We start from the raw sequence: 13,726 nt of genomic DNA, 5'->3' as shown, positions 1-13,726 counted from the left end.
ACTGCCTAGTGAGCATTCGGGAAGACAGCTCGCACTACGATGAACACGTTTTTGTTATGCAAATTACAGACAGGCATGGTTCATTTCAGGCGAGGGACTGTGGTTGAAACTGTTCACGAATGTTCACGGTCTAATACATTTGCCTGCTAAAACCCCAATTTTTTTCGGGGTCCTCAAGCATGCCCCGAACATGCCGCCAACGGGGTGACGGTCGGCCTCGCAATCCGAAGCCTGTCAATACGTAAAAAAAACGCCCATCGCCCTTTCAAAATAACTTGGACCCGGCCCTGATGTACATGTAGATTGGACTGAGGTTCACTTAAAATCCACCACTTTATTCCACAAATATTGTGCATGCGCCTTCTATCGTGCATACTTACATAATTATTTGAAACATTACTGTCACAAAACTCAACACCTGGGAAATAAGATGAATGTTGATATTATTATCGATTAAGGTGTACCTATAAAAATGAATTTGTTTTAATGTCGATTAAATTCAGCTTTTAAGATAGCCAAAAAGCACACCTGAGAACAGGGGCTGGAGAGAAAGGGGGTGGCCAGAGTTTTTCCTTCATTTCTTCCTTAATGTTGATAGAACCACTTTTCCAGTACTTGATACTACATGTAACTACAAATGACCCAACGCAACCACCGGTCACTATAACCATCCAAAAAAAACTTTCATCTTTGGCCAAAATTGAAGAAAACTGCCATATCCGGACCTTATCAAAATCACTCAAAATCGACCCGTCTCCGATTTTTCCAAAATGTGATGAAAATCAATTTACCACATTTGTCATTCATAAAAAAATCTACATGTAAATATGTGCCCGGATCTCTTCATTAAAGCAAGGGATACAGAGCGACTTCAGAAATCGATTATTTTTTATACTGATATTATATTTTAGTGTTTGATACTATACATTCGACCAAGTCAGCTAAGATTTTCTGGGAAGCATCATAATTACAACATGCGCGCATGTGTTCTAATGTTTCTGAAAACTTTATGCCGAGGGTAGGCCTACATGAACTTACGTACCGCGTATATACATGTATTACATGTACTTTCTTATAGGCCCCTACTGTATCTTATTGAATTTTATTTTTAGCAATGGTTTTGCTGTAAGAAATATTATTTTTTAACTTTAATGATTCCAGATAAAAAATATTAGACTTTCTGACCCTTGTTAACTTCTTCCAATGAAAAAGAGAATGAAGAAAGTGAATTAGAAAAATCTAATTCTTATTTGCCATCATAAAAATTTTAAATGTTAAACGTCTATTTTATATATAAGTTTTTTCCATGAAATACTATGCAAGTTTCCGATACTCAAGACCAAGGCAGCATATCGTTCAGTCTTTAATATTTAACTTTTAACAAATGTTAGCACTGAGAGTTCCAGCTGTAGCAATAGAATAATGCCATGCCAATAAACGACTACTCAGTTCCTTTTGAAATTCAAAGAAAAAAAAAGGAAAACCAAACACGTAGAATGAAAGCCTACATTGCACATGCAAGTTTAATAATGAACGATTTCAATTTTAGAAAATCGGCATCTTTGTTGAAAATAAATTTTGATTCCATCTAGCGCCCGCGGTCGCTGTGTATCAGTCAGATGGCAACCGGCTGAAAAACGTAACGTCATGGCGGTTATTTGAAACTTTTCAGTGAGTCTGCGTCACGAAGTAGCGCCGTTTCTGGACAAATGCGATGGCTGACGTGAAAAACTGTACCTTGCGAATAAAACCAGTTTAAGAACAAACCAGGTCGTTTTGAGTTGTGATTTTGTAAAGATAATAAGAAAAGTTCATGCTCTTACCCTCGATTTCAAAGGATTACTGAAATATGCAAAAAATTAAATGAAATATGTTCACGATTTTGAATTTTGAAAATAAATCGTTCTCAAAATGAGTATCGTAGGGGGTGGGACTATGGATAAACAACAAACTATATTAGCAAAGCCGCAGTCCATAATGGTAAACAGAATTTAAATGTTATGTTCAGTCTACTCGTAACTCAGGATTGTGCAGATAAGCTTTATGGCAGCAAATTTCGTGGAGGATTCGCAACCGACTTGACTTGTGCAGGTGCGATATAACGATAAAACATCTTCTTTTGAAATAAGACGCCTAGAAAGGTAAAATGATTTTAACGTCTAAGATATTATTTATTTAACTTAAAGGGACATTTTATTGTGCAAATAAGTGATAAGTATATTGATTCTCGAAATTTAGTGAAATCTTCAGACCTTCACTTGCTTCTGTATTGGAGAATATGACGTCAGAATATGGCTGACATCTAGCGGAATAGAGTCAAAAAGCGCACTTCAACAGCTCGCATAAAAAGTTTCCAATTATATATTTCGATGAAACTTGACTTGTATGTTTCTTTTTGAAAAAGCAACATTTTACGGAATTTACTAAGACGTGTTATTTCTAATAAAGGAGATATCTCAATTTGTTACAGTGTTGCTACGGCCAAAAATTGACCCGTTGGCCGACTTTCTCGAGTTCTAGCTCATTCCTTTCTGCTTACTAATAGGTAAATCGCAGACGTCGAGATGCGTAGTGAACTCTGCTATCACACCTTAATTCTTCACAAGCACGTATGAGGGCAATTAAGCACAATTCATGAATTCACGCGATGGTTACTCAATTTGCAATATTTCAACCACGACGTCATCTCAGCGCACGCGCTCCATTCTGAATATTTTCCTACGCACAGCCAGCTGCCATATGACTGTATATATTGTACTTTTTATCACTGACATGATATTTACTATATGCATTTTTACAATTATATGAAATAATCTGTCTTGGGCTAATTAGCTGTACACCTGTAGTCATAATAGTCTTTAGAAGGATCTGACGCCTTCTTAACCGTATGTGATCTCTACTGATAGGCCTAATGGTTTTGCACTACATGTTACAGATTATCTAACTTTTCCCGTTTTTTTAAACAACATACGAAATAAACGCAATTTATGGTTTCATAGCACAAGAAACGGAGTAATTAAATAGGTGATTGCACCGCTTACTAAGTCAGTTGCTCTAAAGATGGAAAACCATGTACACATTCTTGAAACAGAAAATCAAATAAAAACCATTAAAGGCTACTATCGTGTTCAGAAAATATGTTTTAGAAATAGTTACACTGATTTTATTTCTTTTTTATTGCATATACCTGTTGTGCAATTAAGTACGTGAAGGTTTTTAAGTCTTAAATTTCGTTTTCCTCTTCTTTTGACATTTTCTATTTAGGTGCAGACCTTATTTATTAAACCTTGTTATGCGTGTTTTATGCATATTCATGATGAGCAGATAATACTTCAGTCCGCGATTCGAGACAGACGTCAACATGCATCTGAGTCCTGTGACTTTAACCTGTAATGAACTTTGTTTGCAATTGCGTGTCCATATCTCTCCGTTTGTCGTTCATCATAATGACATTCGAAGTCATCACTTCAATATCAGTAACAATAGAGGGCCCTCATGGTTTGTCTTATTTGCACATAAAACCTTCATTAAATAAGCTTAAGGCACATAAAATAACCGATAATATTGATTTCATCTCGATAAAGTCCTAGAAATCTCCTTTTGTGCAAGTGAATCCAGTATAAAACCTTGATTGCTCAGATATTGACTTCTATTTCTGATATCGTGGGGGAGATTACATTTATTTTCATATACAGGGGGTAGATTAAATAACCCAAAGGTACATAAGATATACGGATGTTGATTTGATCTCGATAAACGCCTATAAATCTCCTTTTGTGCGAGCAAATCCAGTTGAAAACCTTGATATACTCAGATTTTGACATCTATTTCTAATAGCGGGGAGGGGTTTAATATTCATGGTTATATATATAGGGGATAGGCGCTGTCTATGTGAACGTTTTCCTTTGACACTGTCCAATGTTGCATCCCAACTGGTTTACACTTATGTCCATCACTGCTGGCATAGTCTGTTATATCACGGCACATCATTCAAAATATACCTTCACCAAAGAGATTCCTTAAATGGACAACACAAGGAACGAACACGAACATCATTTTGAATAACGCGACAAACCAATTCAAGCTAACCTTTAAATAGGGACTGGGGCACTGTCCTTTATTGCAATGAAGAACAACTACAATCAATCTTCATTGTAGATACACGAGGAAGCGTCCTGGAAAGTAGAAGGAGGCATTTATATATTATTATTCATCTCGCGCACTTTATTCACTATATAACCATAGTAAATTATCAATGCAAACAACTACAGTAGGCCCATGACGCTGGGGTGCTTTTTCCAAGCGACTATGCAGTAAGAACGGACAGCATTTCGTTTGAGATTCTAAGTACAGAATACATTCACAGCAGTGGTTCTTGAAGTATGAGATATTATTTTTTCATATTACAGGCAAAATATTTGTGGAATTCTTTGTGTGCCGAGTAACAGTGTTGAAAGACAGCCTATGTACATATGTACGTGTATGTGTCTCTTTATGTATATGGGGCAGATTGCAAGCATAGTGCTGTGTAAAATACGTTGTGGAGTGGGGGAGCGCACAGTGGACCACGTGCCACCGGCTTATTTTCGGAGGTACTTTTTACCTACTTTTTCTCCTTTACCCCACAAAAAATGTAACAAGCAAACCAAGAAAAAATTCTTAATTTTCTCATTCATGTGCCCAATGTATTTTTAGTAAAATTGCCCTTTTCTACCATATTTCCCTCGCTGAGGTTGTCAAAAATAAGAATTAGGCAGCACGGAAATTAGACAAGACAAACGCAATCTTGACGCTGTTCTATCCATTTTAAGGCGATAAATAGGAGAACAATCGAGTCATGCTGTCTTTATATGAAGTGTACAGTAAGTTGGTAGATACCCGGGGTTCAAAGACTGATGTGCAAGAAATTAAAAGCACTATTGATAAAAAGTGCGTGGAAAGACGAACATTGGGTGAATACAACAAATTATGAGATAGCTTTCTGGTTCCAACCAAGCCTTACCCGTTCCTCGAGTCATAATCGTTCACTCAAGATAGGGTCCGTAGATTGTTGAATCTTTAACTTTATGAAGAGAGACTTACAGGGAATGTTTGAGCAAACTTGGGAATCTGAATATCAGTTTTTGCAAAGCAAAGGTGAAAGTGAAAGTTTAAGATCAGTATCAAGATCCACTATACTAGTCTATAATTAGTTATCTTAAAAGCATTGTATCAACGTAACTGCTCGTTTTAAGCTTACATGATCTGGTTACGGTTCAGGAAAGTGCTTTAATGGCTTGATCTCCCAATAAGATAGAAGTAGCAAATATGGCTTTTAGTACCTCACCAGTCATTTTCATTTCCGATGAATTATCATCAAATGACCAAATCGAAACACTTCCATCAAAGGGTCACGAAATACATCCAGGTCTTTTCTACACTCTACAAACACGAACACTTGATACGATTTTAACCAGCGACCTTTGCTTTTCTTTCTAGACAATAAAAAAGGAAGTAATAAAACTCACTTAATATTCCTTTTAGAAGGAAATGATGAATTCGACCAATTTTCTCGACAACTTGTCTACTACAAGGATATTGAGTTACAAAGTCAACAAGCCCAGGTAACGGTACACCGTCAACTTTCCAGACGCTTGTGATGAGCAACTGAGGCAAGGTTTAACAGGAAACTAATGTAACAAGGTCTTTTTAATCCAATATGTAGTCGACTCGTGAACAGCTACTAGTACTTTCTACTAGAGAATCGTCTAGCTGTTGAAAATCAGTTAAAGCCTTCAGTCAAATTTGTAACTTGTAAAACAGCCAGAAGGGCTTCTGGTGAAGAGTAAAGAACATATAAGTACAGTTTTTACCCTTACCAATTTTGTGCTTGCTGTGTTACAGTGTAAATGCTGATTTTGGTATATATATATACTGTATAGTATATGCAATATCAAGAGTACAGAGTTTGTGTAACGGATACATAATCGAACTATCGAGAATTCAGAGGATGTTTAACGGATACATAATCAAACCCGTGAAACCGAAACTTCTTACTTGTTTGAGCTATGCATCTTGCTGTTTGTATATACCACAATGCATTTTTCAATATCTCCCTTAATTGGCTTAATTGTATCTCAGCAGCTGACAGACAACGTAGTCTAGATTTCATCTATATCATTTTCCTGTTGGGTGCCTGTATTCACTGAACACGAACCAAGTGAAGTCAGAATTGAAACAAAAGCTGCAATTTGTACACACAAAGCTTCCGTAATTAATATGCTACCCGTATTATCAGGTCATCCAGCGGTCTTCAAGAAACTGAAGTTTTAGAAGGAAGCACGGAAGTCATGTTAGTTTTTACACTATTTTAGGTCGTCTCATCTCATAATGATCATATGTATTAAGTTTCAGTAAGCAGAATTACTTAATAATTGCTTCATTTAATTAATGACTTTTTTTGTATGATTTTGTGTGCGTCGCCTTTAAAGCTTGGTTTCATACAGTAACTCTCTCGATACCACGCATAATATACTTGTAAACAAATGCCAATTCTGTACTTCAACGAAGCATGCACTATCTCTAATCATCACATTCGTATTGTTATTTATCTAAATTACAAGGTTGGGAAATCCATTTTCCTGTATGACGTAAGAAATGATGTCGTTTGGAGTATCTTGGATGTTCATTTACGTTCTCGTGATGGAGCCTTACCGCGCCTCAACGAGCGCAATGTTTTGGCTCTCAGTCGTTGATTTACTTGGTAATAACGAGTGAAAGCGTAGATTGTCGAGACAGTGAACAAGATTCGACCATCCTTTTAGTACTCGTGCTCCCCAAAATAAACGGACATGTACGCGTTTTTTATCAACTTTTCGTAGGCAAATTACTTTAAATGTCAACATTTTAGACGAAATACTTTCTTCAATCTGTATGGGGGGGAGGGGTGCAAAAGTGATATCTGTTAATGTCTACCCATGCCTGGCTTCTGCGGTACTGGTTTTCTTAAAACAACGCAGAGTATAATTGTAGTTATGTTTTTTTTACACCAGGCGATACAGATGTTTATGACATTTAGTGACCATAACATATCTGTGGACATTTCATTTATAGTTTTAATAAATAGTAACGTATTCTTGTATATTTGTTACGGTATATACGAACATTGAACAGGCTCCGTACAGGGGCGTATCCAGAGATGTTTTTGACAGTCTTCCAAATTATCTTTGTTGATTCATCCTCCATTTTTGACCGTCTTACGACAGAAAAAATTAGATACCCGTCAATGTAAACCTAAAAATCTGACGTCGTCTTCGGCCTCAATTCGCCCCTTCCATATATTGGTGCTGAGTTTATCAAGGAATCCTATCTAAGAACTTGGTTTTTCTCAAAGAACTCATACAACGCTTTGGTTTTCTCGTACAACTCTTTGGTTTTAGTAATACATTTTAATCGTGCTTGTGACATTGTAAGAGACCCCTGAACGTACCATGATGGCAATAGATAATAAACCTCAGTGCCCCAAACTATGACCATGACGAACGATGTAAACATTTTCAAATAGAATATATTTTTCACATCACAGGTTGCGACCGCGTCGTCAAGATGTCATTCATGCGTGTGATTTGTGTATAAAAACACGACCGTACGGGGTAATTAAGTGTAGACGCGACCCATCGTTGATTGCATCCATCTGTTCTGGTAGTAATCAAGAGTATATGTGCTTTCGTTATTTGCAAAGATCTCACGAACATAAGCATGACAGACAGATAACGGATTGCAGATCTCAAAGTTTGCAGATTAACTCGATCGACTAGAAGAAATGATCAGGTTACGTACATTTATAACAGTTACAGCAGACATTCAGAAGAAGAAAATATAGTCGATATTGCAACGCGCAAAATAAAACCAAATAAAAATTCCAGGTGTGTGTGTGTGTGTGTATAGTGCGTGTTTGTGCGCGCGCGCTCAAACTATTTCCGTCTTCTGTTGTAAATGCGAGAACAGATACGCAATTATGGCTGTAATTTTGCCCTTCCTCCCCTGTCTCTCTCTCAATTTGAAGATGCGTGAATGGCCATCAAATCACAATTCCCCATAGTCTATTTCTATCATGCAATTGTCCACAGCGCAGATCTCTAAGGTGCTGCTGAAGCGCTCTTAAAAACACATCTAATAGATTTCACATACTTATACTGCCCTAGGTTTGACGGGGACGGGGAATGACAACATATGATAGCTCTTACCTTTATGCCAACTGGTGGAGGTGACAGACAGCCCTGGGAGAACGACCGTTACCTTAAATCAAACAAAATCCGAAGTTAATTCTGGTTAATATAGTCGCTCTTGGGATATCTGGCTGGGCATTGAGCGTTTATATTTAGATACCCGCGTCATATTAGAGTGACCAAAAGGGTATGTATTCTAGAATTATTAGATGACGTGGAGCTTACTACAGAGAGACAGGGGTCGTGTCACAAAATTACATTTATGTCTCCTCCAGTGTACCACAAAATTTCATAGCCCCCATTCACAACAAGAAAAAGGGAACAAAGGATATTATTTGCTTGAGATTTGCCCAAACAAGGGTGCTTTTATTACATAACCCCACTATCCTAATCATTTTACAGGGACCGTGTCACAAAAGTCCATATGTTTGTCTGCCACTGACTGCCTGACGTAAAATGTGTCGACTTAGCGTCAACCTATTGGCGCGTTTCCACAGTACCAAATATAGAACAATCCTTCTCGATACCACTCTAATCTGAGGACCGTTTTTTGAAGTTCGGCAATCCAAAATGTAACCGTGTTGAACAAAAGAGCGTATCCGGCCAAAAACTGGTCTTTCAGACAAAAATTTTGTGATTTTTGGCCTACGATCAATAGCAGCGAGCAGATACAAATGAAATATTGCAGCTGTTTTACAATGGGAAATATATGGCTTATCTTTCAGACCGATTATAACTTTTACTTTAAAAAGAGCTATTACTAATATCTCTTGAGCTGAAGCTGACAAAACCATTGTTGTTAACTTTTACAGCTCTTTTGTGAAATGGCCCCAGAAGGTATCTCAGCTCATTATACATTGAAGTCAAAACGAACAGTAAGAAATGAGATCGTCAATGTGAAGTTCATTTTGCAAGCATGGGAATTGATCATGAGTGTGTTATCTCCATGTGAACATGTAACCGTACAAGTTCTGAGGATAAAGAGAGGATTTTAATGTGCCGGGCATATTGTGTTGCTCAGCTAGGATTCCCGTGCATTGCAATGACATACGTGGAGTGATGTGATTTTTTTCTCTCTTTTTTTTTTTTTTTTTGCTAAACTTTATCTCTGTTATTTCCGTCAGGGTCATTAAAAATGTGACTCTCTTATTTTAGTCACACTGTTATCGCAAATATTTTGTGTAATATTTGTAATTTTTTTAATCGATTTTAATTACTGATGGTCTTTTATACACTCTCTGGCAGAAATGGTGGGGCAAGCAAATATTACACACAATGTGAGTGTCATGAAATGATTCAGAGAGTCACGTTTTTGTTGAATGGTCCTCTGATGTACTGCGAAAGCGGCTCGGCTCAGTGTTAGAATAGAACAAGCATTGCAATACCATTTAGAAAAAGACAGTACACTGTATTTTCATTATTAAAAAAATGAACAGGGTTGCAAATTACCCTATATTTGCAAATGTACAAAGAACACGAGACCAAAGTGTCCCGCTCATGAATGATCAAATTGTAACTACGTAGTGCTTATGTTAAGTGCGAAATAATACAGGAGACATTATACGGTACTCTGCTTACTTACTAGTGAAGATTTTTAAGGACGTATTTGACTTACCCCAACATAGCCTTCTGCTCCTCGGTTACAACTGTTTTCTAACGCGATTGCTCTATTCTGTGATGATAGCCCCCTACCGACAGCACGTCACTGAACATCAGGAGCCATTTGCAGTTTCGGTTCATTATGGCCCCTATAGCTTACATAAGGTATGAGCAGTTTCGAGGAATCCATGCAAAGCAACTGAGTATGGCTCAATTTAAAAGGAATATGAAACCATTTCTTCGCCTCGGTAATTGCCTAAGATCCCTTGGACTCCGAGTTGTCCGTGGCAATAAATTATTTCCATTAATTTGTTGGAAAGAAATGAGAATATCACCATTGTAGTCAATTGCAGAATTGCTTTCAATTGTTGCTGGAGATTAAAAGGTTGCTGATTGGAATTGGAAGACGTAAAACAGAAGTGTAATCCACCTAAAGTGATTAGGTGTTAAACACGGAGTGGAGCAGAATGGCTGCCAATTCGAATAGTACCGATTCCATTATGCTCATTATACTTGCATTGTAACAATGCCCTCTATTTTATATGAAAGTTATAAATACCAGTTCGACAAACACTCTAAATCAAGAATTTTTTCTCACAAAAAGGCTGATTCAGTTCTGTCAGACATTTGGGTTTTAACGTTGGGAAGGTAATCACGGCAGACCGAACATGTAGATATTGCCATGCAAACATTAGATAGCATTCTAAGAAATGCAAGATATCACTAAATATGATGCAAAGAGTCTCCCTTTGGCAATATTGATAAAGCATCAACCGAGTTCACTTTGTACATGTTGTGCCCCAGTGTCTTTATCCTGTAAGCTGAGAAATCCTCACGGATCCTTTGCATCTGATTTGCCGTAGACTCCAATAAAATAATACTGATTCCAATCCACATTTCATTCGTTAAATTCGTGGCAGATGATTCAAACTGAAACCATCAAATGTACTGTATGCATCGAATGGGTATTTTTACAAAGTCGATACCGTCAAATCTTCATTTTTCAAAATATATATATATATATATATATATATATATATATATATATATATATATATATATATATATATATATATAATGCCATTTACTTTAATCCACATTAGGAGATTCCACTGGCACATACGTGACGTTAAACCTTACGTAACAGCTTTTTGTTGCTTATATATATATTTATATTATTATATATTATTATTATTATTTTATTATTATTATTATTATTATTATTATTATTCAAAAGGGATCATGCAGCAATTCTAATTATGGATATGTTTGGCAAATATGGACATGTTTTTAACATTACATACTCATATTTTTCGGCATGGGCATTTAAACTCTCTCTCTCTCTCTCTCTCTCTCTCTCTGTCACACACACACACACACACACACACACACACACACACATGAATCATCGCAGGAATACCCGGCATGTAGTACGATATTCAAGGCAGATGTGTTTTCACGTGTTTATAAAGGTGTCTCAATAACTGATTTGCCAATGAAAGAGAGGGCTATTTATTTTTTAGTCATTTAACCGACAACCACCTTCTCTGAACGGACAATACCATATCCTGAGTTTTATTGCGACTCACTTCCTAAACAATGAGCGAGCCTTTTGTATCGTGGGAAAAATTATCTAAAATATTCAGGGCTTTGTTATATGAGGCCACCGTATAAGTAATATAAATTAGGTTGGCAAGTTGTTATATTGATCTTTGTTTTGGCTTTGTTGACAACCGAGTTAGGATTTGGATGCTATATCATTTTAAATAATACCATACAAGAATATTCGAAAAACCAGCTGTAGACTTAAGGAACTTATGTAAAGTGTAGGCCTACATGTACTAATACATACAGGTATATAGTGACACTCGGGTATTCCAGACGACTTGAACTCAATTTGCACTGGTTATTATACTTAGAACCGACGGGCATGAACTCAGCGAATCTGGATATTACATTTTCTGGGGGACTTGATAAACAGAAGATTATCTACAATATGGCGTTTATATATGTACGGTAAATCTTCCTGGAATTCAGGTAAATCTTCCTTCATTTGTACTTTTCCGCCATTCCAAGTTTAAATTTCATTTACTCATCCATTCACTCATTTTTTATTAAAATATTCTTGGACATAATATTAGTTATTTGGAAAGACTGAAACGTACGTGGCATGGGTTGTTTTTCCAAACGTTATCACTGATATTGGCTACTATTATCAGATTTCTCTGATTGAGGAAATTGGAGCGTCAACAAAATGTCATGCCAATCACACGAGTGAGATGTCAATTAGCGAGTCTAATAACACCTTATTAAAAGGCAGATTGAGATGAGGCAAGGGGCTCTACTTGAATATGTAATCCAGATTATGGCCTCGAAAACAAATTGCAGAGTGCCCGAAGCTTTGTTATTAACGCAGGCATTCGACGGTGAGCAGAGGGAGAAAAAAAAAAACGTCTGCGGCTTTAGAAGGGTAGGTTCAGTAAATCTCTAACAAGGTCAATATCCGGACCTTCGACATAGAGGCTGAAGCAAAATTGGCCTCGGTTTGCAAAATGATAACAGATAAAGATTGATAGCAGCTTAAGATTAAGAAGAAGATTAATTTTACTACCTACAGTACGCCGCGCGATATAAAAACCTTTTAGAAAATTAATAACTCCACCAGCATGGTCTTCATCACTGTTTATTATTTATCAATAATTATGAACAAAATTACAAATACATTAAAGTAATAAGATATTTGTGATATATTAAATTGAATATCATTTTATGAAAAAAAACCTCCTGTAGTTCAATCGGTACCTTAATGTTATGACAACATCACATTTTGTATGATGGTATTACATTGCTTAATATTTGTCTAATAGAATGCATTTTATTTTGAATAGACTGTGTATTTGACGATGAGCACAAAAATAGGAATATGCAAAAACATATAATTAGTCTCCAGCTACATAAACATATACATATAGGCCTATTACAATTGTAATAATGCCAATCTCCTCTCAAGCGCCGCTCCAGGGCGCAAACAGTCACAATTAACTCAAACGTACTTATATTAATAATGCATTATTTTAATTATGTATTAAAATACATTATTGATACAGTTAATTCATTTTTATCTTTATTCATTTGTATTTACTCTCCCTTATTCCAAACAGATAAATAATTTTACCATTTGCTTTTAACACCTATACAATGTTTGAAAAGAAATTTCAGGCTGCAAAATGCACAAAAGATTACATCGTGGTTATATGCGAATGCAGTGGAGCTATTAAACTGCCAGATGCACCATTTCAATCTCATTCCCATGGCGGCCACATTTTATACGGGATAGTACCGGTACATGTAATTGCATCGCTTACAACGGGTGCACAACAATGCCTTTGGGACATCATAACATTGCTTTCAGAAGACGTGCAAGAGGAGTATTGAAGAAATGACACCGCTTCGAACCACTATACATGTATGTCACTCTAGCCTCCACGGGGTGAATCCAGTTGGTTTAAATCTAATCATGGTTACACACAACAAAAACCAATTTGTAGTTTTTTCTCATTCATAGCATTTTAGGATATCGATATTTATGGGCCGTAAATATGGTTAGACTGTAGTGAAGGATAATTTCTCTTTACGTGATTATCTTCATGATTTTACTACGGATGAAAGAATCTCTCCCGCATAGATATCTGCAAATGCAAGATAAAATACGTTTCCGGTTATTGGTAGTTTGAATTTTTGTTTTAACAGCATATGCGACTACCAGTTAGAAGGTCGCTAACACCATTCTGTATGTTCCTTAGTTAAGTTAAGATCTAATTACTAATCGATCCAACAATGATGTATTTTGTAATAAATTGTAAGCATGTGGTAAGGTATGTCATACGTTTTTTTTTCTATTGTTAAATAAAAGTTAAAAT

General features: G+C 36.4%; 1 protein-coding gene across 5 annotated transcripts in view; it reads right to left on the bottom strand.

Moving 5' to 3' along the window:
* The window catches only part of LOC106166491 (atrial natriuretic peptide receptor 1), a 162,442-nt gene extending 152,469 nt beyond the window's left edge, over positions 1–9,973 (bottom strand). For 2 of the 5 annotated variants that reach the window (XM_087003861.1, XM_087003859.1), the window contains exon 1: positions 8,226–8,373. The gene's annotated coding sequence lies outside the window, so the exon portion shown is untranslated. Of the gene's footprint in view, positions 1–4,089; positions 4,109–8,225; positions 8,374–9,822 lie in introns of those variants that run through there. The other 3 variants (XM_087003860.1, XM_087003862.1, XM_087003863.1) reach the window with 3 other exon arrangements.
* Positions 9,974–13,726: the final 3,753 nt, after the last annotated feature.

The sequence above is a fragment of the Lingula anatina genome, chromosome 2 (genome assembly GCF_051362555.1).
Source record: "Lingula anatina isolate TDL-2025a chromosome 2, LinAna3.0, whole genome shotgun sequence".
Classification (NCBI taxonomy): domain Eukaryota; kingdom Metazoa; phylum Brachiopoda; class Lingulata; order Lingulida; family Lingulidae; genus Lingula; species Lingula anatina.
The sequence above is the reverse complement of the archived record's forward strand: the minus strand, read 5'-3'. Positions and strand labels throughout refer to the sequence as shown.